The sequence below is a fragment of the Lissotriton vulgaris genome, chromosome 8 (genome assembly GCF_964263255.1).
Source record: "Lissotriton vulgaris chromosome 8, aLisVul1.2, whole genome shotgun sequence".
Classification (NCBI taxonomy): Eukaryota; Metazoa; Chordata; class Amphibia; order Caudata; family Salamandridae; genus Lissotriton; species Lissotriton vulgaris.
In genome coordinates, this window is record NC_141696.1 from 1,532,346,066 (window position 1) to 1,532,369,012 (window position 22,947).

A 22,947-nucleotide genomic window follows, 5' to 3' on the forward strand; every position below is an offset into this window, starting at 1 on the left:
GCACTATATTACCCAGATATATTTGGCATGAGTAGGTAAGCAATGTCATCTGACTACTGACATCTGTGTTCAAGGGGAAGTGGAAGGTAATGCAGACAAGAGTTTACTTTACAAAAAAGCATGAAATGGGAAATATTCATTGTCAAACCTGAAGGTAAGAGAGGTGGAAGCAAGTTTAGAAGGAGGACATACAGCAAAGTCTATGTTAAATTGATTGTGTTGTAGATCAGTTGGAAAAAATTTGATGAATAGAGAAAAAGAACTACAGCTGATCCAAAGACCTATTTTGTTAGAAGCAAGGAACCTCTCAACTGTGCCGAAACCCGGGATTCAACCAGGGACCTTTAGATCTTCAGTCTAACGCTCGGCCAACTGAGCTATTTCGGCCTTCTGATAGCTGGGGTCTTCATACTTTAATTTGAACCATTTAACAAAATAGATGCAGGACCTGGATTTTTAACCTCATATGGTAGAGATATGTTTTAAGGAGTCCTGTATCATTCCCCAGTTAACTGGTGCAATGGGTAAATAGCATTTTTGGGATCCAGGTTAGGTAGTTGTTTTTTTAACTCTGAATGGACTAGCACTATATTACCCAGATATATTTGGCATGAGTAGGTAAGCAATGTCATCTGACTACTGACATCTGTGTTCAAGGGGAAGTGGAATGTGATGCAGACAAGAGTTTACTTTACAAAAAAGGACAAAATGGAAAACATTCATAGTCAAACCTGAAGGCAAGATAGGTGGAAGAAAGTTTAAAAGGAGGACAGAAAGCAAAGTCTATGTTGAATTGATCATTTTGTAGATCAGTTGATAAAAATGTTGATAGAGAAAAAAGTACTACAGCTGATTCCAAGACCTATTTTGTTAGAAGCAAGGAACCTCTCAACTGTGCCGAAACCCGGGATTGAACCAGGGAGCTTTAGATCTTCAGTCTAACGCTCTCCCAGCTTAGCTATTTTGGCCTGCTTAAAGCTGTGGTCTTCATACTTTAATTTAAACCATTTAACAAAATAGATGCAGGACCTGGATTTTTAACCTCATATGGTGAGATATGTTTTAAGGAGTCCTGTATCATTCCGCAATTAACTGGTGCAATGGGTAAATAGCATTTTTGGGATCCAGGTTAGGTAGTTGTTTTTTTAACTCTGAATGGACTAGCACTATATTACCCAGATATATTTGGCATGAGTAGGTAAGCAATGTCATCTGACTACTGACATCTGTGTTCAAGGGGAAGTGGAAGGTAATGCAGACAAGAGTTTACTTTACAAAAAAGCATGAAATGGGAAATATTCATTGTCAAACCTGAAGGTAAGAGAGGTGGAAGCAAGTTTAGAAGGAGGACATAAAGCAAAGTCTATGTTAAATTGATCGTGTTGTAGATCAGTTGGAAAAAATTTGATGAATAGAGAAAAAGTACTACAGCTGATTCCAAGACCTATTTTGTTAGAAGCAAGGAACCTCTCAACTGTGCCGAAACCCAGGATTGAACCAGGGACCTTTAGATCTTCAGTCTAACGCTCTCCCAGCTGAGCTATTTCGGCCTGCTTATAGCTGGGGTCTTCATACTTTAATTTAAACCATTTAACAAAATAGATGCAGGACCTGGATTTTTAACCTCATATGGTAGAGATATGTTTTAAGGAGGCCTGTATCATTCCCCAGTTAACTGGTGCAATGGGTAAATAGCATTTTTGGGATCCAGGTTAGGTAGTTGTTTTTTTAACTCTGAATGGACTAGCACTATATTACCTAGATATATTTGGCATGAGTAGGTAAGCAATGTCATCTGACTACTGACATCTGTGTTCAAGGGGAAGTGGAATGTGATGCAGACAAGAGTTTACTTTACAAAAAAGGACGAAATGGGAAACATTCATTGTCAAACCTGAAGGCAAGATAGGTGGAAGAAAGTTTAAAAGGAGGACAGAAAGCAAAGTCTATGTTGAATTGATCATTTTGTAGATCATTTGATAAAAATGTTGATAGAGAAAAAAGTACTACAGCTGATTCCAAGACCTATTTTGTTAGAAGCAAGGAACCTCTCAACTGTGCCGAATCCCGGGATTGAACCAGGGACCTTTAGATCTTCAGTCTAACGCTCTCCCAACTTAGCTATTTCGGCCTGCTTATAGCTGTGGTCTTCATACTTTAATTTAAACCATTTAACAAAATAGATGCAGGACCTGGATTTTTAACCTCATATGGTAGAGATATGTTTTAAGGAGTCCTGTATCATTCCGCAATTAACTGGTGCAATGGGTAAATAGCATTTTTTGGATCCAGGTTAGGTAGTTGTTTTTTTAACTCTGAATGGACTAGCACTATATTACCCAGATATATTTGGCATGAGTAGGTAAGCAATGTCATCTGACTACTGACATCTGTGTTCAAGGGGAAGTGGAAGGTAATGCAGACAAGAGTTTACTTTACAAAAAAGCATGAAATGGGAAATATTCATTGTCAAACCTGAAGGTAAGAGAGGTGGAAGCAAGTTTAGAAGGAGGACATAAAGCAAAGTCTATGTTAAATTGATTGTGTTGTAGATCAGTTGGAAAAAATTTGATGAATAGAGAAAAAGTACTACAGCTGATTCCAAGACCTATTTTGTTAGAAGTAAGGAACCTCTCAACTGTGCCGAAACCCAGGATTGAACCAGGGACCTTTAGATCTTCAGTCTAACGCTCTCCCAGCTGAGCTATTTCGGCCTGCTTATAGCTGGGGTCTTCATACTTTAATTTAAACCATTTAACAAAATAGATGCAGGACCTGGATTTTTAACCTCATATGGTAGAGATATGTTTTAAGGAGTCCTGTATCATTCCCCAGTTAACTGGTGCAATGGGTAAATAGCATTTTTGGGATCCAGGTTAGGTAGTTGTTTTTTTAACTCTGAATGGACTAGCACTATATTACCCAGATATATTTGGCATGAGTAGGTAAGCAATGTAATCTGACTACTGAAATCTGTGTTCAAGGGGAAGTGGAATGTGATGCAGACAAGAGTTTACTTTACAAAAAAGGACAAAATGGAAAACATTCATAGTCAAACCTGAAGGCAAGATAGGTGGAAGAAAGTTTAAAAGGAGGACAGAAAGCAAAGTCTATGTTGAATTGATCATTTTGTAGATCAGTTGATAAAAATGTTGATAGAGAAAAAAGTACTACAGCTGATTCCAAGACCTATTTTGTTAGAAGCAAGGAACCTCTCAACTGTGCCGAAACCCGGGATTGAACCAGGGACCTTTAGATCTTCAGTCTAACGCTCTCCCAGCTTAGCTATTTTGGCCTGCTTATAGCTGTGGTCTTCATACTTTAATTTAAACCATTTAACAAAATAGATGCAGGACCTGGATTTTTAACCTCATATGGTGAGATATGTTTTAAGGAGTCCTGTATCATTCCGCAATTAACTGGTGCAATGGGTAAATAGCATTTTTGGGATCCAGGTTAGGTAGTTGTTTTTTTAACTCTGAATGGACTAGCACTATATTACCCAGATATATTTGGCATGAGTAGGTAAGCAATGTCATCTGACTACTGACATCTGTGTTCAAGGGGAAGTGGAAGGTAATGCAGACAAGAGTTTACTTTACAAAAAAGCATGAAATGGGAAATATTCATTGTCAAACCTGAAGGTAAGAGAGGTGGAAGCAAGTTTAGAAGGAGGACATAAAGCAAAGTCTATGTTAAATTGATAGTGTTGTAGATCAGTTGGAAAAAATTTGATGAATAGAGAAAAAGTACTACAGCTGATTCCAAGACCTATTTTGTTAGAAGCAAGGAACCTCTCAACTGTGCCGAAACCCAGGATTGAACCAGGGACCTTTAGATCTTCAGTCTAACGCTCTCCCAGCTGAGCTATTTCGGCCTGCTTATAGCTGGGGTCTTCATACTTTAATTTAAACCATTTAACAAAATAGATGCAGGACCTGGATTTTTAACCTCATATGGTAGAGATATGTTTTAAGGAGGCCTGTATCATTCCCCAGTTAACTGGTGAAATGGGTAAATAGCATTTTTGGGATCCAGGTTAGGTAGTTGTTTTTTTAACTCTGAATGGACTAGCACTATATTACCTAGATATATTTGGCATGAGTAGGTAAGCAATGTCATCTGACTACTGACATCTGTGTTCAAGGGGAAGTGGAATGTGATGCAGACAAGAGTTTACTTTACAAAAAAGGACGAAATGGGAAACATTCATTGTCAAACCTGAAGGCAAGATAGGTGGAAGAAAGTTTAAAAGGAGGACAGAAAGCAAAGTCTATGTTGAATTGATCATTTTGTAGATCAGTTGATAAAAATGTTGATAGAGAAAAAAGTACTACAGCTGATTCCAAGACCTATTTTGTTAGAAGCAAGGAACCTCTCAACTGTGCCGAAACCCGGGATTGAACCAGGGACCTTTAGATCTTCAGTCTAACGCACTCCCAACTGAGCTATTTCGGCCTGCTTATAGCTGTGGTCTTCATACTTTAATTTAAACCATTTAACAAAATAGATGCAGGACCTGGATTTTTAACCTCATATGGTAGAGATATGTTTTAAGGAGTCCTGTATCATTCCGCAATTAACTGGTGCAATGGGTAAATAGCATTTTTTGGATCCAGGTTAGGTAGTTGTTTTTTTAACTCTGAATGGACTAGCACTATATTACCCAGATATATTTGGCATGAGTAGGTAAGCAATGTCATCTGACTACTGACATCTGTGTTCAAGGGGAAGTGGAAGGTAATGCAGACAAGAGTTTACTTTACAAAAAAGCATGAAATGGGAAATATTCATTGTCAAACCTGAAGGTAAGAGAGGTGGAAGCAAGTTTAGAAGGAGGACATAAAGCAAAGTCTATGTTAAATTGATTGTGTTGTAGATCAGTTGGAAAAAATTTGATGAATAGAGAAAAAGAACTACAGCTGATCCCAAGACCTATTTTGTTAGAAGCAAGGAACCTCTCAACTGTGCCGAAACCGGGGATTGAACCAGGGACCTTTAGATCTTCAGTCTAACACTCTGCCAACTGAGCTAGTTCGGCCTTCTGATAGCTGGGGTCTTCATACTTTAATTTGAACCATTTAACAAAATAGATGCAGGACCTGGATTTTTAACCTCATATGGTAGAGATATGTTTTAAGGAGTCCTGTATCATTCCCCAGTTAACTGGTGCAATGGGTAAATAGCATTTTTGGGATCCAGGTTAGGTAGTTGTTTTTTTAACTCTGAATGGACTAGCACTATATTACCTAGATATATTTGGCATGAGTAGGTAAGCAATGTCATCTGACTACTGACATCTGTGTTCAAGGGGAAGTGGAATGTGATGCAGACAAGAGTTTACTTTACAAAAAAGGACGAAATGGAAAACATTCATAGTCAAACCTGAAGGCAAGATAGGTGGAAGAAAGTTTAAAAGGAGGACAGAAAGCAAAGTCTATGTTGAATTGATCATTTTGTAGATCAGTTGATAAAAATGTTGATTGAGAAAAAAGTACTACAGCTGATTCCAAGATCTATTTTGTTAGAAGCAAGGAACCTCTCAACTGTGCCGAAACCCGGGATTGAACCAGGGACCTTTAGATCTTCAGTCTAACGCTCTCCCAACTTAGCTATTTCGGCCTGCTTATAGCTGTGGTCTTCATACTTTAATTTAAACCATTTAACAAAATAGATGCAGGACCTGGATTTTTAACCTCATATGGTGAGATATGTTTTAAGGAGTCCTGTATCATTCCGCAATTAACTGGTGCAATGGGTAAATAGCATTTTTGGGATCCAGATATATTTGGCATGAGTAGGTAAGCAATGTCATCTGACTACTGACATCTGTATTCAAGGGGAGGTGGAAGGTAATGCAGACAAGAGTTTACTTTACAAAAAAGCATGAAATGGGAAATATTCATTGTCAAACCTGAAGGTAAGAGAGGTGGAAGCAAATTTAGAAGGAGGACATAAAGCAAAGTCTATGTTAAATTGATTGTGTTGTAGATCAGTTGGAAAAAATTTGATGAATAGAGAAAAAGTACTACAGCTGATTCCAAGACCTATTTTGTTAGAAGCAAGGAACCTCTCAACTGTGCCGAAACCCGGGATTGAACCAGGGACCTTTAGATCTTCAGTCTAACGCTCTCCCAACTGAGCTATTTCGGCCTGCTTATACCTGTGGTCTTCATACTTTAATTTAAACCATTCAACAAAATAGATGCAGGACCTGGATTTTTAACCTCATATGGTAGAGATATTTTTTAAGGAGTCCTGTATCATTCCGCAATTAACTGGTGCAATGGGTAAATAGCATTTTTTGGATCCAGGTTAGGTAGTTGTTTTTTTAACTCTGAATGGACTAGCACTATATTACCCAGATATATTTGGCATGAGTAGGTAAGCAATGTCATCTGACTACTGACATCTGTGTTCAAGGGGAAGTGGAAGGTAATGCAGACAAGAGTTTACTTTACAAAAAAGCATGAAATGGGAAATATTCATTGTCAAACCTGAAGGTAAGAGAGGTGGAAGCAAGTTTAGAAGGAGGACATAAGCAAAGTCTATGTTAAATTGATTGTGTTGTAGATCAGTTGGAAAAAATTTGATGAATAGAGAAAAAGAACTACAGCTGATCCCAAGACCTATTTTGTTAGAAGCAAGGAACCTCTCAACTGTGCCGAAACCCGGGATTCAACCAGGGACCTTTAGATCTTCAGTCTAACGCTCGGCCAACTGAGCTATTTCGGCCTTCTGATAGCTGGGGTCTTCATACTTTAATTTGAACCATTTAACAAAATAGATGCAGGACCTGGACTTTTTAACCTCATATGGTAGAGATATGTTTTAAGGAGTCCTGTATCATTCCCCAGTTAACTGGTGCAATGGGTAAATAGCATTTTTGGGATCCAGGTTAGGTAGTTGTTTTTTTAACTCTGAATGGACTAGCACTATATTACCCAGATATATTTGGCATGAGTAGGTAAGCAATGTCATCTGACTACTGACATCTGTGTTCAAGGGGAAGTGGAATGTGATGCAGACAAGAGTTTACTTTACAAAAAAGGACAAAATGGAAAACATTCATAGTCAAACCTGAAGGCAAGATAGGTGGAAGAAAGTTTAAAAAGAGGACAGAAAGCAAAGTCTATGTTGAATTGATCATTTTGTAGATCAGTTGATAAAAATGTTGATAGAGAAAAAAGTACTACAGCTGATTACAAGACCTATTTTGTTAGAAGCAAGGAACCTCTCAACTGTGCCGAACCCCGGGATTGAACCAGGGACCTTTAGATCTTCAGTCTAACGCTCTCCCAGCTTAGCTATTTTGGCCTGCTTATAGCTGTGGTCTTCATACTTTAATTTAAACCATTTAACAAAATAGATGCAGGACCTGGATTTTTAACCTCATATGGTGAGATATGTTTTAAGGAGTCCTGTATCATTCCGCAATTAACTGGTGCAATGGGTAAATAGCATTTTTGGGATCCAGGTTAGGTAGTTGTTTTTTTAACTCTGAATGGACTAGCACTATATTACCCAGATATATTTGGCATGAGTAGGTAAGCAATGTCATCTGACTACTGACATCTGTGTTCAAGGGGAAGTGGAAGGTAATGCAGACAAGAGTTTACTTTACAAAAAAGCATGAAATGGGAAATATTCATTGTCAAACCTGAAGGTAAGAGAGGTGGAAGCAAGTTTAGAAGGAGGACATAAAGCAAAGTCTATGTTAAATTGATTGTGTTGTAGATCAGTTGGAAAAAATTTGATGAATAGAGAAAAAGTACTACAGCTGATTCCAAGACCTATTTTGTTAGAAGCAAGGAACCTCTCAACTGTGCCGAAACACAGGATTGAACCAGGGACCTTTAGATCTTCAGTCTAACGCTCTCCCAGCTGAGCTATTTTGGCCTGCTTATAGCTGGGGTCTTCATACTTTAATTTAAACCATTTAACAAAATAGATGCAGGACCTGGATTTTTAACCTCATATGGTAGAGATATGTTTTAAGGAGGCCTGTATCATTCCCCAGTTAACTGGTGCAATGGGTAAATAGCATTTTTGGGATCCAGGTTAGGTAGTTGTTTTTTTAACTCTGAATGGACTAGCACTATATTACCTAGATATATTTGGCATGAGTAGGTAAGCAATGTCATCTGACTACTGACATCTGTGTTCAAGGGGAAGTGGAATGTGATGCAGACAAGAGTTTACTTTACAAAAAAGGACGAAATGGGAAACATTCATTGTCAAACCTGAAGGCAAGATAGGTGGAAGAAAGTTTAAAAGGAGGACAGAAAGCAAAGTCTATGTTGAATTGATCATTTTGTAGATCAGTTGATAAAAATGTTGATAGAGAAAAAAGTACTACAGCTGATTCCAAGACCTATTTTGTTAGAAGCAAGGAACCTCTCAACTGTGCCGAAACCCGGGATTGAACCAGGGACCTTTAGATCTTCAGTCTAACGCTCTCCCAGCTGAGCTATTTTGGCGTGCTTATAGCTGTGGTCTTCATACTTTAATTTAAACCATTTAACAAAATAGATGCAGGACCTGGATTTTTAACCTCATATGGTGAGATATGTTTTAAGGAGTCCTGTATCATTCCGCAATTAACTGGTGCAATGGGTAAATAGCATTTTTGGGATCCAGGTTAGGTAGTTGTTTTTTTAACTCTGAATGGACTAGCACTATATTACCCAGATATATTTGGCATGAGTAGGTAAGCAATGTTATCTGACTACTGACATCTGTGTTCAAGGGGAAGTGGAAGGTAATGCAGACAAGAGTTTACTTTACAAAAAAGCATGAAATGGGAAATATTCATTGTCAAACCTGAAGGTAAGAGAGGTGGAAGCAAGTTTAGAAGGAGGACATAAAGCAAAGTCTATGTTAAATTGATTGTGTTGTAGATCAGTTGGAAAAAATTTGATGAATAGAGAAAAAGTACTACAGCTGATTCCAAGACCTATTTTGTTAGAAGCAAGGAACCTCTCAACTGTGCCGAAACCCAGGATTGAACCAGGGACCTTTAGATCTTCAGTCTAACGCTCTCCCAGCTGAGCTATTTCGGCCTGCTTATAGCTGGGGTCTTCATACTTTAATTTAAACCATTTAACAAAATAGATGCAGGACCTGGATTTTTAACCTCATATGGTAGAGATATGTTTTAAGGAGGCCTGTATCATTCCCCAGTTAACTGGTGCAATGGGTAAATAGCATTTTTGGGATCCAGGTTAGGTAGTTGTTTTTTTAACTCTGAATGGACTAGCACTATATTACCTAGATATATTTGGCATGAGTAGGTAAGCAATGTCATCTGACTACTGACATCTGTGTTCAAGGGGAAGTGGAATGTGATGCAGACAAGAGTTTACTTTACAAAAAAGGACGAAATGGGAAACATTCATTGTCAAACCTGAAGGCAAGATAGGTGGAAGAAAGTTTAAAAGGAGGACATAAAGCAAAGTCTATGTTGAATTGATCATTTTGTAGATCAGTTGATAAAAATGTTGATAGAGAAAAAAGTACTACAGCTGATTCCAAGACCTATTTTGTTAGAAGCAAGGAACCTCTCAACTGTGCCGAAACCCGGGATTGAACCAGGGACCTTTAGATCTTCAGTCTAACGCTCTCCCAAATGAGCTATTTCAGCCTGCTTATAGCTGTGGTCTTCATACTTTAATTTAAACCATTTAACAAAATAGATGCAGGACCTGGATTTTTAACCTCATATGGTAGAGATATGTTTTAAGGAGTCCTGTATCATTCCGCAATTAACTGGTGCAATGGGTAAATAGCATTTTTTGGATCCAGGTTAGGTAGTTGTTTTTTTAACTCTGAATGGACTAGCACTATATTACCCAGATATATTTGGCATGAGTAGGTAAGCAATGTCATCTGACTACTGACATCTGTGTTCAAGGGGAAGTGGAAGGTAATGCAGACAAGAGTTTACTTTACAAAAAAGCATGAAATGGGAAATATTCATTGTCAAACCTGAAGGTAAGAGAGGTGGAAGCAAGTTTAGAAGGAGGACATAAAGCAAAGTCTATGTTAAATTGATTGTGTTGTAGATCAGTTGGAAAAAATTTGATGAATAGAGAAAAAGAACTACAGCTGATCCCAAGACCTATTTTGTTAGAAGCAAGGAACCTCTCAACTGTGCCGAAACCGGGGATTGAACCAGGGACCTTTAGATCTTCAGTCTAACGCTCTGCCAACTGAGCTAGTTCGGCCTTCTGATAGCTGGGGTCTTCATACTTTAATTTGAACCATTTAACAAAATAGATGCAGGACCTGGATTTTTAACCTCATATGGTAGAGATATGTTTTAAGGAGTCCTATATCATTCCCCAGTTAACTGGTGCAATGGGTAAATAGCATTTTTGGGATCCAGGTTAGGTAGTTGTTTTTTTAACTCTGAATGGACTAGCACTATATTACCTAGATATATTTGGCATGAGTAGGTAAGCAATGTCATCTGACTACTGACATCTGTGTTCAAGGGGAAGTGGAATGTGATGCAGACAAGAGTTTACTTTACAAAAAAGGACGAAATGGAAAACATTCATAGTCAAACCTGAAGGCAAGATAGGTGGAAGAAAGTTTAAAAGGAGGACAGAAAGCAAAGTCTATGTTGAATTGATCATTTTGTAGATCAGTTGATAAAAATGTTGATTGAGAAAAAAGTACTACAGCTGATTCCAAGATCTATTTTGCTAGAAGCAAGGAACCTCTCAACTGTGCCGAAACCCGGGATTGAACCAGGGACCTTTAGATCTTCAGTCTAACGCTCTCCAAACTTAGCTATTTCGGCCTGCTTATAGCTGTGGTCTTCATACTTTAATTTAAACCATTTAACAAAATAGATGCAGGACCTGGATTTTTAACCTCATATGGTGAGATATGTTTTAAGGAGTCCTGTATCATTCCGCAATTAACTGGTGCAATGGGTAAATAGCATTTTTGGGATCCAGATATATTTGGCATGAGTAGGTAAGCAATGTCATCTGACTACTGACATCTGTATTCAAGGGGAGGTGGAAGGTAATGCAGACAAGAGTTTACTTTACAAAAAAGCATGAAATGGGAAATATTCATTGTCAAACCTGAAGGTAAGAGAGGTGGAAGCAAGTTTAGAAGGAGGACATAAAGCAAAGTCTATGTTAAATTGATTGTGTTGTAGATCAGTTGGAAAAAATTTGATGAATAGAGAAAAAGTACTACAGCTGATTCCAAGACCTATTTTGTTAGAAGCAAGGAACCTCTCAACTGTGCCGAAACCCGGGATTGAACCAGGGACCTTTAGATCTTCAGTCTAACGCTCTCCCAACTGAGCTATTTCGGCCTGCTTATACCTGTGGTCTTCATACTTTAATTTAAACCATTTAACAAAATAGATGCAGGACCTGGATTTTTAACCTCATATGGTAGAGATATGTTTTAAGGAGTCCTGTATCATTCCGCAATTAACTGGTGCAATGGGTAAATAGCATTTTTTGGATCCAGGTTAGGTAGTTGTTTTTTTAACTCTGAATGGACTAGCACTATATTACCCAGATATATTTGGCATGAGTAGGTAAGCAATGTCATCTGACTACTGACATCTGTGTTCAAGGGGAAGTGGAAGGTAATGCAGACAAGAGTTTACTTTACAAAAAAGCATGAAATGGGAAATATTCATTGTCAAACCTGAAGGTAAGAGAGGTGGAAGCAAGTTTAGAAGGAGGACATAAAGCAAAGTCTATGTTAAATTGATTGTGTTGTAGATCAGTTGGAAAAAATTTGATGAATAGAGAAAAAGAACTACAGCTGATCCCAAGACCTATTTTGTTAGAAGCAAGGAACCTCTCAACTGTGCCGAAACCCGGGATTCAACCAGGGACCTTTAGATCTTCAGTCTAACGCTCGGCCAACTGAGCTATTTCGGCCTTCTGATAGCTGGGGTCTTCATACTTTAATTTGAACCATTTAACAAAATAGATGCAGGACCTGGATTTTTAACCTCATATGGTAGAGATATGTTTTAAGGAGTCCTGTATCATTCCCCAGTTAACTGGTGCAATGGGTAAATAGCATTTTTGGGATCCAGGTTAGGTAGTTGTTTTTTTAACTCTGAATGGACTAGCACTATATTACCCAGATATATTTGGCATGAGTAGGTAAGCAATGTCATCTGACTACTGACATCTGTGTTCAAGGGGAAGTGGAATGTGATGCAGACAAGAGTTTACTTTACAAAAAAGGACAAAATGGAAAACATTCATAGTCAAACCTGAAGGCAAGATAGGTGGAAGAAAGTTTAAAAGGAGGACAGAAAGCAAAGTCTATGTTGAATTGATCATTTTGTAGATCAGTTGATAAAAATGTTGATAGAGAAAAAAGTACTACAGCTGATTCCAAGACCTATTTTGTTAGAAGCAAGGAACCTCTCAACTGTGCCGAACCCCGGGATTGAACCAGGGACCTTTAGATCTTCAGTCTAACGCTCTCCCAGCTTAGCTATTTTGGCCTGCTTATAGCTGTGGTCTTCATACTTTAATTTAAACCATTTAACAAAATAGATGCAGGACCTGGATTTTTAACCTCATATGGTGAGATATGTTTTAAGGAGTCCTGTATCATTCCGCAATTAACTGGTGCAATGGGTAAATAGCATTTTTGGGATCCAGGTTAGGTAGTTGTTTTTTTAACTCTGAATGGACTAGCACTATATTACCCAGATATATTTGGCATGAGTAGGTAAGCAATGTCATCTGACTACTGACATCTGTGTTCAAGGGGAAGTGGAAGGTAATGCAGACAAGAGTTTACTTTACAAAAAAGCATGAAATGGGAAATATTCATTGTCAAATCTGAAGGTAAGAGAGGTGGAAGCAAGTTTAGAAGGAGGACATAAAGCAAAGTCTATGTTAAATTGATTGTGTTGTAGATCAGTTGGAAAAAATTTGATGAATAGAGAAAAAGTACTACAGCTGATTCCAAGACCTATTTTGTTAGAAGCAAGGAACCTCTCAACTGTGCCGAAACCCAGGATTGAACCAGGGACCTTTAGATCTTCAGTCTAACGCTCTCCCAGCTGAGCTATTTTGGCCTGCTTATAGCTGGGGTCTTCATACTTTAATTTAAACCATTTAACAAAATAGATGCAGGACCTGGATTTTTAACCTCATATGGTAGAGATATGTTTTAAGGAGGCCTGTATCATTCCCCAGTTAACTGGTGCAATGGGTAAATAGCATTTTTGGGATCCAGGTTAGGTAGTTGTTTTTTTAACTCTGAATGGACTAGCACTATATTACCTAGATATATTTGGCATGAGTAGGTAAGCAATGTCATCTGACTACTGACATCTGTGTTCAAGGGGAAGTGGAATGTGATGCAGACAAGAGTTTACTTTACAAAAAAGGACGAAATGGGAAACATTCATTGTCAAACCTGAAGGCAAGATAGGTGGAAGAAAGTTTAAAAGGAGGACAGAAAGCAAAGTCTATGTTGAATTGATCATTTTGTAGATCAGTTGATAAAAATGTTGATAGAGAAAAAAGTACTACAGCTGATTCCAAGACCTATTTTGTTAGAAGCAAGGAACCTCTCAACTGTGCCGAAACCCGGGATTGAACCAGGGACCTTTAGATCTTCAGTCTAACGCTCTCCCAACTGAGCTATTTCGGCCTGCTTATAGCTGTGGTCTTCATACTTTAATTTAAACCATTTAAGAAAATAGATGCAGGACCTGGATTTTTAACCTCATATGGTAGAGATATGTTTTAAGGAGTCCTGTATCATTCCGCAATTAACTGGTGCAATGGGTAAATAGCATTTTTTGGATCCAGGTTAGGTAGTTGTTTTTTTAACTCTGAATGGACTAGCACTATATTACCCAGATATATTTGGCATGAGTAGGTAAGCAATGTCATCTGACTACTGACATCTGTGTTCAAGGGGAAGTGGAAGGTAATGCAGACAAGAGTTTACTTTACAAAAAAGCATGAAATGGGAAATATTCATTGTCAAAACTGAAGGTAAGAGAGGTGGAAGCAAGTTTAGAAGGAGGACATAAAGCAAAGTCTATGTTAAATTGATTGTGTTGTAGATCAGTTGGAAAAAATTTGATGAATAGAGAAAAAGTACTACAGCTGATTCCAAGACCTATTTTGTTAGAAGCAAGGAACCTCTCAACTGCGCCGAAACCCAGGATTGAACCAGGGACCTTTAGATCTTCAGTCTAACGCTCTCCCAGCTGAGCTATTTTGGCCTGCTTATAGCTGGGGTCTTCATACTTTAATTTAAACCATTTAACAAAATAGATGCAGGACCTGGATTTTTAACCTCATATGGTAGAGATATGTTTTAAGGAGTCCTGTATCATTCCCCAGTTAACTGGTGCAATGGGTAAATAGCATTTTTGGGATCCAGGTTAGGTAGTTGTTTTTTTAACTCTGAATGGACTAGCACTATATTACCCAGATATATTTGGCATGAGTAGGTAAGCAATGTCATCTGACTACTGAAATCTGTGTTCAAGGGGAAGTGGAATGTGATGCAGACAAGAGTTTACTTTACAAAAAAGGACAAAATGGAAAACATTCATAGTCAAACCTGAAGGCAAGATAGGTGGAAGAAAGTTTAAAAGGAGGACAGAAAGCAAAGTCTATGTTGAATTGATCATTTTGTAGATCAGTTGATAAAAATGTTGATAGAGAAAAAAGTACTACAGCTGATTCCAAGACCTATTTTGTTAGAAGCAAGGAACCTCTCAACTGTGCCGAAACCCGGGATTGAACCAGGGACCTTTAGATCTTCAGTCTAACGCTCTCCCAGCTTAGCTATTTTGGCCTGCTTATAGCTGTGGTCTTCATACTTTAATTTAAACCATTTAACAAAATAGATGCAGGACCTGGATTTTTAACCTCATATGGTGAGATATGTTTTAAGGAGTCCTGTATCATTCCGCAATTAACTGGTGCAATGGGTAAATAGCATTTTTGGGATCCAGGTTAGGTAGTTGTTTTTTTAACTCTGAATGGACTAGCACTATATTACCCAGATATATTTGGCATGAGTAGGTAAGCAATGTTATCTGACTACTGACATCTGTGTTCAAGGGGAAGTGGAAGGTAATGCAGACAAGAGTTTACTTTACAAAAAAGCATGAAATGGGAAATATTCATTGTCAAACCTGAAGGTAAGAGAGGTGGAAGCAAGTTTAGAAGGAGGACATAAAGCAAAGTCTATGTTAAATTGATTGTGTTGTAGATCAGTTGGAAAAAATTTGATGAATAGAGAAAAAGTTCTACAGCTGATTCCAAGACCTATTTTGTTAGAAGCAAGGAACCTCTCAACTGTGCCGAAACCCAGGATTGAACCAGGGACCTTTAGATCTTCAGTCTAACGCTCTCCCAGCTGAGCTATTTCGGCCTGCTTATAGCTGGGGTCTTCATACTTTAATTTAAACCATTTAACAAAATAGATGCAGGACCTGGATTTTTAACCTCATATGGTAGAGATATGTTTTAAGGAGGCCTGTATCATTCCCCAGTTAACTGGTGCAATGGGTAAATAGCATTTTTGGGATCCAGGTTAGGTAGTTGTTTTTTTAACTCTGAATGGACTAGCACTATATTACCTAGATATATTTGGCATGAGTAGGTAAGCAATGTCATCTGACTACTGACATCTGTGTTCAAGGGGAAGTGGAATGTGATGCAGACAAGAGTTTACTTTACAAAAAAGGACGAAATGGGAAACATTCATTGTCAAACCTGAAGGCAAGATAGGTGGAAGAAAGTTTAAAAGGAGGACAGAAAGCAAAGTCTATGTTGAATTGATCATTTTGTAGATCAGTTGATAAAAATGTTGATAGAGAAAAAAGTACTACAGCTGATTCCAAGACCTATTTTGTTAGAAGCAAGGAACCTCTCAACTGTGCCGAAACCCGGGATTGAACCAGGGACCTTTAGATCTTCAGTCTAACGCTCTCCCAACTGAGCTATTTCGGCCTGCTTATAGCTGTGGTCTTCATACTTTAATTTAAACCATTTAACAAAATAGATGCAGGACCTGGATTTTTAACCTCATATGGTAGAGATATGTTTTAAGGAGTCCTGTATCATTCCGCAATTAACTGGTGCAATGGGTAAATAGCATTTTTTGGATCCAGGTTAGGTAGTTGTTTTTTTAACTCTGAATGGACTAGCACTATATTACCCAGATATATTTGGCATGAGTAGGTAAGCAATGTCATCTGACTACTGACATCTGTGTTCAAGGGGAAGTGGAAGGTAATGCAGACAAGAGTTTACTTTACAAAAAAGCATGAAATGGGAAATATTCATTGTCAAACCTGAAGGTAAGAGAGGTGGAAGCAAGTTTAGAAGGAGGACATAAAGCAAAGTCTATGTTAAATTGATTGTGTTGTAGATCAGTTGGAAGAAATTTGATGAATAGAGAAAAAGAACTACAGCTGATCCCAAGACCTATTTTGTTAGAAGCAAGGAACCTCTCAACTGTGCCGAAACCGGGGATTGAACCAGGGACCTTTAGATCTTCAGTCTAACGCTCTGCCAACTGAGCTAGTTCGGCCTTCGGATAGCTGGGGTCTTCATACTTTAATTTGAACCATTTAACAAAATAGATGCAGGACCTGGATTTTTAACCTCATATGGTAGAGATATGTTTTAAGGAGTCCTGTATCATTCCCCAGTTAACTGGTGCAATGGGTAAATAGCATTTTTGGGATCCAGGTTAGGTAGTTGTTTTTTTAACTCTGAATGGACTAGCACTATATTACCTAGATATATTTGGCATGAGTAGGTAAGCAATGTCATCTGACTACTGACATCTGTGTTCAAGGGGAAGTGGAATGTGATGCAGACAAGAGTTTACTTTACAAAAAAGGACGAAATGGGAAACATTCATTGTCAAACCTGAAGGCAAGATAGGTGGAAGAAAGTTTAAAAGGAGGACAGAAAGCAAAGTCTATGTTGAATTGATCATTTTGTAGATCAGTTGATAAAAATGTTGATAGAGAAAAAAGTACTACAGCTGATTCCAAGACCTATTTTGTTAGAAGCAAGGAACCTCTCAACTGTGCCGAAACCCGGGATTGAACCAGGGACCTTTAGATCTTCAGTCTAACGCTCTCCCAACTGAGCTATTTCGGCCTTCTGATAGCTGGGGTCTTCATACTTTAATTTAAACCATTTAACAAAATAGATGCAGGACCTGGATTTTTAACCTCATATGGTAGAGATATGTTTTAAGGAGTCCTGTATCATTCCCCAGTTAACTGGTGCAATGGGTAAATAGCATTTTTGGGATCCATGTTAGGTAGTTGTTTTTTTAACTCTGAATGGACTAGCACTATATTACCGAGATATATTTGGCATGAGTAGGTAAGCAATGTCATCTGACTACTGACATCTGTGTTCAAGGGGAAGTGGAATGTGATGCAGACAAGAGTTTACTTTACAAAAAAGGACGAAATGGAAAACATTCATAGTCAAACCTGAAGGCAAGATAGGTGGAAGAAAGTTTAAAAGGAGGACAGAAAGCAAAGTCTATGTTGAATTGATCATTTTGTAGATCAGTTGATAAAAATGTTGATTGAGAAAAAAGTACTACAGCTGATTCCAAGATCTATTTTGTTAGAAGCAAGGAACCTCTCAACTGTGCCGAAACCCGGGATCGAACCAGGGACCTTTAGATCTTCAGTCTAACGCTCTCCCAACTTAGCTATTTCGGCCTGCTTATAGCTGTGGTCTTCATACTTTAATTTAAACCATTTAACAAAATAGATGCAGGACCTGGATTTTTAACCTCATATGGTAGAGATATGTTTTAAGGAGTCCTGTATCATTCCGCAATTAACTGGTGCAATGGGTAAATAGCATTTTTTGGATCCAGGTTAGGTAGTTGTTTTTTTAACTCTGAATGGACTAGCACTATATTACCCAGATATATTTGGCATGAGTAGGTAAGCAATGTCATCTGACTACTGACATCTGTGTTCAAGGGGAAGTGGAAGGTAATGCAGACAAGAGTTTACTTTACAAAAAAGCATGAAATGGGAAATATTCATTGTCAAACCTGAAGGTAAGAGAGGTGGAAGCAAGTTTAGAAGGAGGACATAAAGCAAAGTCTATGTTAAATTGATTGTGTTGTAGATCAGTTGGAAAAAATTTGATGAATAGAGAAAAAGTACTACAGCTGATTCCAAGACCTATTTTGTTAGAAGCAAGGAACCTCTCAACTGTGCCGAAACCCAGGATTGAACCAGGGACCTTTAGATCTTCAGTCTAACGCTCTCCCAGCTGAGCTATTTCAGCCTGCTTATAGCTGGGGTCTTCATACTTTAATTTAAACCATTTAACAAAATAGATGCAGGACCTGGATTTTTAACCTCATATGGTAGAGATATGTTTTAAGGAGTGCTGTATCATTCCCCAGTTAACTGGTGCAATGGGTAAATAGCATTTTTGGGATCCAGGTTAGGTAGTTGTTTTTTTAACTCTGAATGGACTAGCACTATATTACCCAGATATATTTGGCATGAGTAGGTAAGCAATGTCATCTGACTACTGAAATCTGTGTTCAAGGGGAAGTGGAATGTGATGCAGACAAGAGTTTACTTTACAAAAAAGGACAAAATGGAAAACATTCATAGTCAAACCTGAAGGAAAGATAGGTGGAAGAAAGTTTAAAAGGAGGACAGAAAGCAAAGTCTATGTTGAATTGATCATTTTGTAGATCAGTTGATAAAAATGTTGATAGAGAAAAAAGTACTACAGCTGATTCCAAGACCTATTTTGTTAGAAGCAAGGAACCTCTCAACTGTGCCGAAACCCGGGATTGAACCAGGGACCTTTAGATCTTCAGTCTAACGCTCTCCCAACTGAGCTATTTCGGCCTGCTTATAGCTGTGGTCTTCATACTTTAATTTAAACCATTTAACAAAATAGATGCAGGACCTGGATTTTTAACCTCATATGGTAGAGATATGTTTTAAGGAGTCCTGTATCATTCCGCAATTAACTGGTGCAATGGGTAAATAGCATTTTTTGGATCCAGGTTAGGTAGTTGTTTTTTTAACTCTGAATGGACTAGCACTATATTACCCAGATATATTTGGCATGAGTAGGTAAGCAATGTCATCTGACTACTGACATCTGTGTTCAAGGGGAAGTGGAAGGTAATGCAGACAAGAGTTTACTTTACAAAAAAGCATGAAATGGGAAATATTCATTGTCAAACCTGAAGGTAAGAGAGGTGGAAGCAAGTTTAGAAGGAGGACATAAAGCAAAGTCTATGTTAAATTGATTGTGTTGTAGATCAGTTGGAAAAAATTTGATGAATAGAGAAAAAGAACTACAGCTGATCCCAAGACCTATTTTGTTAGAAGCAAGGAACCTCTCAACTGTGCCGAAACCGGGGATTGAACCAGGGACCTTTAGATCTTCAGTCTAACGCTCTGCCAACTGAGCTAGTTCGGCCTTCTGATAGCTGGGGTCTTCATACTTTAATTTGAACCATTTAACAAAATAGATGCAGGACCTGGATTTTTAACCTCATATGGTAGAGATATGTTTTAAGGAGTCCTGTATCATTCCCCAGTTAACTGGTGCAATGGGTAAATAGCATTTTTGGGATCCAGGTTAGGTAGTTGTTTTTTTAACTCTGAATGGACTAGCACTATATTACCTAGATATATTTGGCATGAGTAGGTAAGCAATGTCATCTGACTACTGACATCTGTGTTCAAGGGGAAGTGGAATGTGATGCAGACAAGAGTTTACTTTACAAAAAAGGACGAAATGGGAAACATTCATTGTCAAACCTGAAGGCAAGATAGGTGGAAGAAAGTTTAAAAGGAGGACAGAAAGCAAAGTCTATGTTGAATTGATCATTTTGTAGATCAGTTGATAAAAATGTTGATAGAGAAAAAAGTACTACAGCTGATTCCAAGACCTATTTTGTTAGAAGCAAGGAACCTCTCAACTGTGCCGAAACCCGGGATTGAACCAGGGACCTTTAGATCTTCAGTCTAACGCTCTCCCAACTGAGCTATTTCGGCCTTCTGATAGCTGGGGTCTTCATACTTTAATTTGAACCATTTAACAAAATAGATGCAGGACCTGGATTTTTAACCTCATATGGTAGAGATATGTTTTAAGGAGTCCTGTATCATTCCCCAGTTAACTGGTGCAATGGGTAAATAGCATTTTTGGGATCCATGTTAGGTAGTTGTTTTTTTAACTCTGAATGGACTAGCACTATATTACCCAGATATATTTGGCATGAGTAGGTAAGCAATGTCATCTGACTACTGACATCTGTGTTCAAGGGGAAGTGGAATGTGATGCAGACAAGAGTTTACTTTACAAAAAAGGACGAAATGGGAAACATTCATAGTCAAACCTGAAGGCAAGATAGGTGGAAGAAAGTTTAAAAGGAGGACAGAAAGCAAAGTCTATGTTGAATTGATCATTTTGTAGATCAGTTGATAAAAATGTTGATTGAGAAAAAAGTACTACAGCTGATTCCAAGATCTATTTTGTTAGAAGCAAGGAACCTCTCAACTGTGCCGAAACCCGGGATTGAACCAGGGACCTTTAGATCTTCAGTCTAACGCTCTCCCAACTTAGCTATTTCGGCCTGCTTATAGCTGTGGTCTTCATACTTTAATTTAAACCATTTAACAAAATAGATGCAGGACCTGGATTTTTAACCTCATATGGTGAGATATGTTTTAAGGAGTCCTTTATCATTCCGCAATTAACTGGTGCAATGGGTAAATAGCATTTTTTGGATCCAGGTTAGGTAGTTGTTTTTTTTAACTCTGAATGGACTAGCACTATATTACCCAGATATATTTGGCATGAGTAGGTAAGCAATGTCATCTGACTACTGACATCTGTGTTCAAGGGGAAGTGGAAGGTAATGCAGACAAGAGTTTACTTTACAAAAAAGCATGAAATGGGAAATATTCATTGTCAAACCTGAAGGTAAGAGAGGTGGAAGCAAGTTTAGAAGGAGGACATAAAGCAAAGTCTATGTTAAATTGATTGTGTTGTAGATCAGTTGGAAAAAATTTGATGAATAGAGAAAAAGTACTACAGCTGATTCCAAGACCTATTTTGTTAGAAGCAAGGAACCTCTCAACTGTGCCGAAACCCGGGATTGAACCATGGACCTTTAGATCCTCAGTCTAACGCTCTCCCAACTGAGCTATTTCGGCCTGCTTATACCTGTGGTCTTCATACTTTAATTTAAACCATTTAACAAAATAGATGCAGGACCTGGATTTTTAACCTCATATGGTAGAGATATGTTTTAAGGAGTCCTGTATCATTCCGCAATTAACTGGTGCAATGGGTAAATAGCATTTTTTGGATCCAGGTTAGGTAGTTGTTTTTTTAACTCTGAATGGACTAGCACTATATTACCCAGATATATTTGGCATGAGTAGGTAAGCAATGTCATCTGACTACTGAAATGAAATGAAATGAAAATGTGACTTGTAGAGTGCTGCAGCTGCCCTGAGGCGTCCAGGCGCTAAAACAGAAGAAGCACTCTTAAGGTTACTTTTAGGCATTGAATAGCAGGGTTTTTAGCTGTTTCCGGAACGTAGTCAGGTTGGGGTTGTTCCTCAGCTGCAGAGGGAGGGAGTTCCAGAGCTTGGAAACATTATACGAGAAGGAGCGTCCTCCTGCTCTGGCTCTGCGTATTCTGGGGATTTCGGCCAAAAATGCTGTTGAAGAGCGAAGAGATTTGTTGGGCCTGTAGGGAGAAATCAGGGGGCGATTGATGTCTGGGCCCGTTTCCCAGAATGTCTGGTGGGCGATACAGAGTGATTTAAATTTTACTCGGTCCCTGACAGGTAACCAGTGCAGGGTCTTTAAACCGGTTCTTACTGAAGTCCTCCGGGAGATTCCCAGCAGCGCTCTGGCAGCACAATTCTGGGTGCGTTGGAGCTTCTGTAGGGTATAGTCTGGTGCTCCCAAATAAAGGGCGTTATTGAAGTCCAAACGAGATTGGATGAGGCCCTGTATAATTATCTGTTTGGCCTCAGAACAGAGGAGGGGAAGGACTTTCTTAATCACCCTAAGGAGGCCAAAGCAGGTAGCTGAGATCTTAGTGGCCTGTGTGTTAAGGCTCAGAGACTTGTCGAGCCAGACGCCCAAGCTTTTAATGTTGTCTCTGGGGGGTGGGGCCATTCCCATGCTTGATGGCCAGATCAGTTCTATGGAGGCGGGGGAGGCTGGGCCCAGGATCATCAGCTCAGTTTTATCGTCGTTTAGCTTTAGGCATGAGCTCATCATCCACTTCTTTACATCCTCCAAACAGGCCGCTAGGTCTGGTGGCGACTGGAGGCCGCTCTTCTCAGCAAGGGAGACCACCAGCTGGGTGTCGTCCGCATAGGAGATGATCTTGACACCATGCGGACGAACTACCTCAGCCAGTGGCTTCATGTATGCGTTGAAGAGCGTAGGACTTAAAGAGGAGCCCTGGGGAACTCCGCATCCCAGGGGGCGAGTTGATGAGCGGGATGTGCCGTCGAAGACCTGAAAGGTTCTGTCAGATAAAAAAGAGTTGAACCATGTCAGGGCGTCTCCGGTCACTCCTAAGTCGGCAAGGCGGGTTAGCAAGATTTTGTGATGTACCGTGTCAAATGCGGCACTTAGGTCGAGGAGGATCACTGCCACTGATCCTCCTCGATCCAGGAGCCGTCTTGCCTCCTCAGTCACTGCCAATAAAGCGGTCTCTGTCCCATGTTTGGTACGAAAACCTGTTTGGGAGGAGTCGAGGAGGTGGTTTTCCTCAAAAAATGTTGTCAGAGTGGTATTGACATGTTTCTCCAGAATTTTCGAAGCCCAGGGGAGTAACGAGATCGGGCGATAATTACTGGGGTTGGCCGGGTCAAGGGAAGGTTTCTTCAATAGAGCCCGTACCATA

The 22,947-nt window shown here is 39.0% G+C and overlaps 8 non-coding genes across 8 annotated transcripts; all 8 read right to left on the bottom strand.

The window, feature by feature from the left end:
• Window positions 1-6,080: 6,080 nt before the first annotated feature.
• Window positions 6,081-6,153, bottom strand: TRNAF-GAA (transfer RNA phenylalanine (anticodon GAA)). Its single transcript has one exon. It is a non-coding gene; the product is annotated as a tRNA-Phe (tRNA).
• A 5,112-nt stretch (window positions 6,154-11,265) lies between these two features.
• TRNAF-GAA (transfer RNA phenylalanine (anticodon GAA)) lies at window positions 11,266-11,338 on the bottom strand. The gene has a single exon. It is a non-coding gene; the product is annotated as a tRNA-Phe (tRNA).
• Window positions 11,339-13,592: 2,254 nt separating this feature from the next.
• TRNAF-GAA (transfer RNA phenylalanine (anticodon GAA)) lies at window positions 13,593-13,665 on the bottom strand. Its single transcript has one exon. It is a non-coding gene; the product is annotated as a tRNA-Phe (tRNA).
• Window positions 13,666-15,919: 2,254 nt separating this feature from the next.
• TRNAF-GAA (transfer RNA phenylalanine (anticodon GAA)) lies at window positions 15,920-15,992 on the bottom strand. Its single transcript has one exon. It is a non-coding gene; the product is annotated as a tRNA-Phe (tRNA).
• A 1,091-nt stretch (window positions 15,993-17,083) lies between these two features.
• Window positions 17,084-17,156, bottom strand: TRNAF-GAA (transfer RNA phenylalanine (anticodon GAA)). The gene has a single exon. It is a non-coding gene; the product is annotated as a tRNA-Phe (tRNA).
• A 1,672-nt stretch (window positions 17,157-18,828) lies between these two features.
• On the bottom strand, window positions 18,829-18,901 carry TRNAF-GAA (transfer RNA phenylalanine (anticodon GAA)). Its single transcript has one exon. It is a non-coding gene; the product is annotated as a tRNA-Phe (tRNA).
• A 1,091-nt stretch (window positions 18,902-19,992) lies between these two features.
• On the bottom strand, window positions 19,993-20,065 carry TRNAF-GAA (transfer RNA phenylalanine (anticodon GAA)). The gene has a single exon. It is a non-coding gene; the product is annotated as a tRNA-Phe (tRNA).
• Window positions 20,066-21,156: 1,091 nt separating this feature from the next.
• TRNAL-GAG (transfer RNA leucine (anticodon GAG)) lies at window positions 21,157-21,229 on the bottom strand. Its single transcript has one exon. It is a non-coding gene; the product is annotated as a tRNA-Leu (tRNA).
• Between the last annotated feature and the right edge of the window lie 1,718 nt (window positions 21,230-22,947).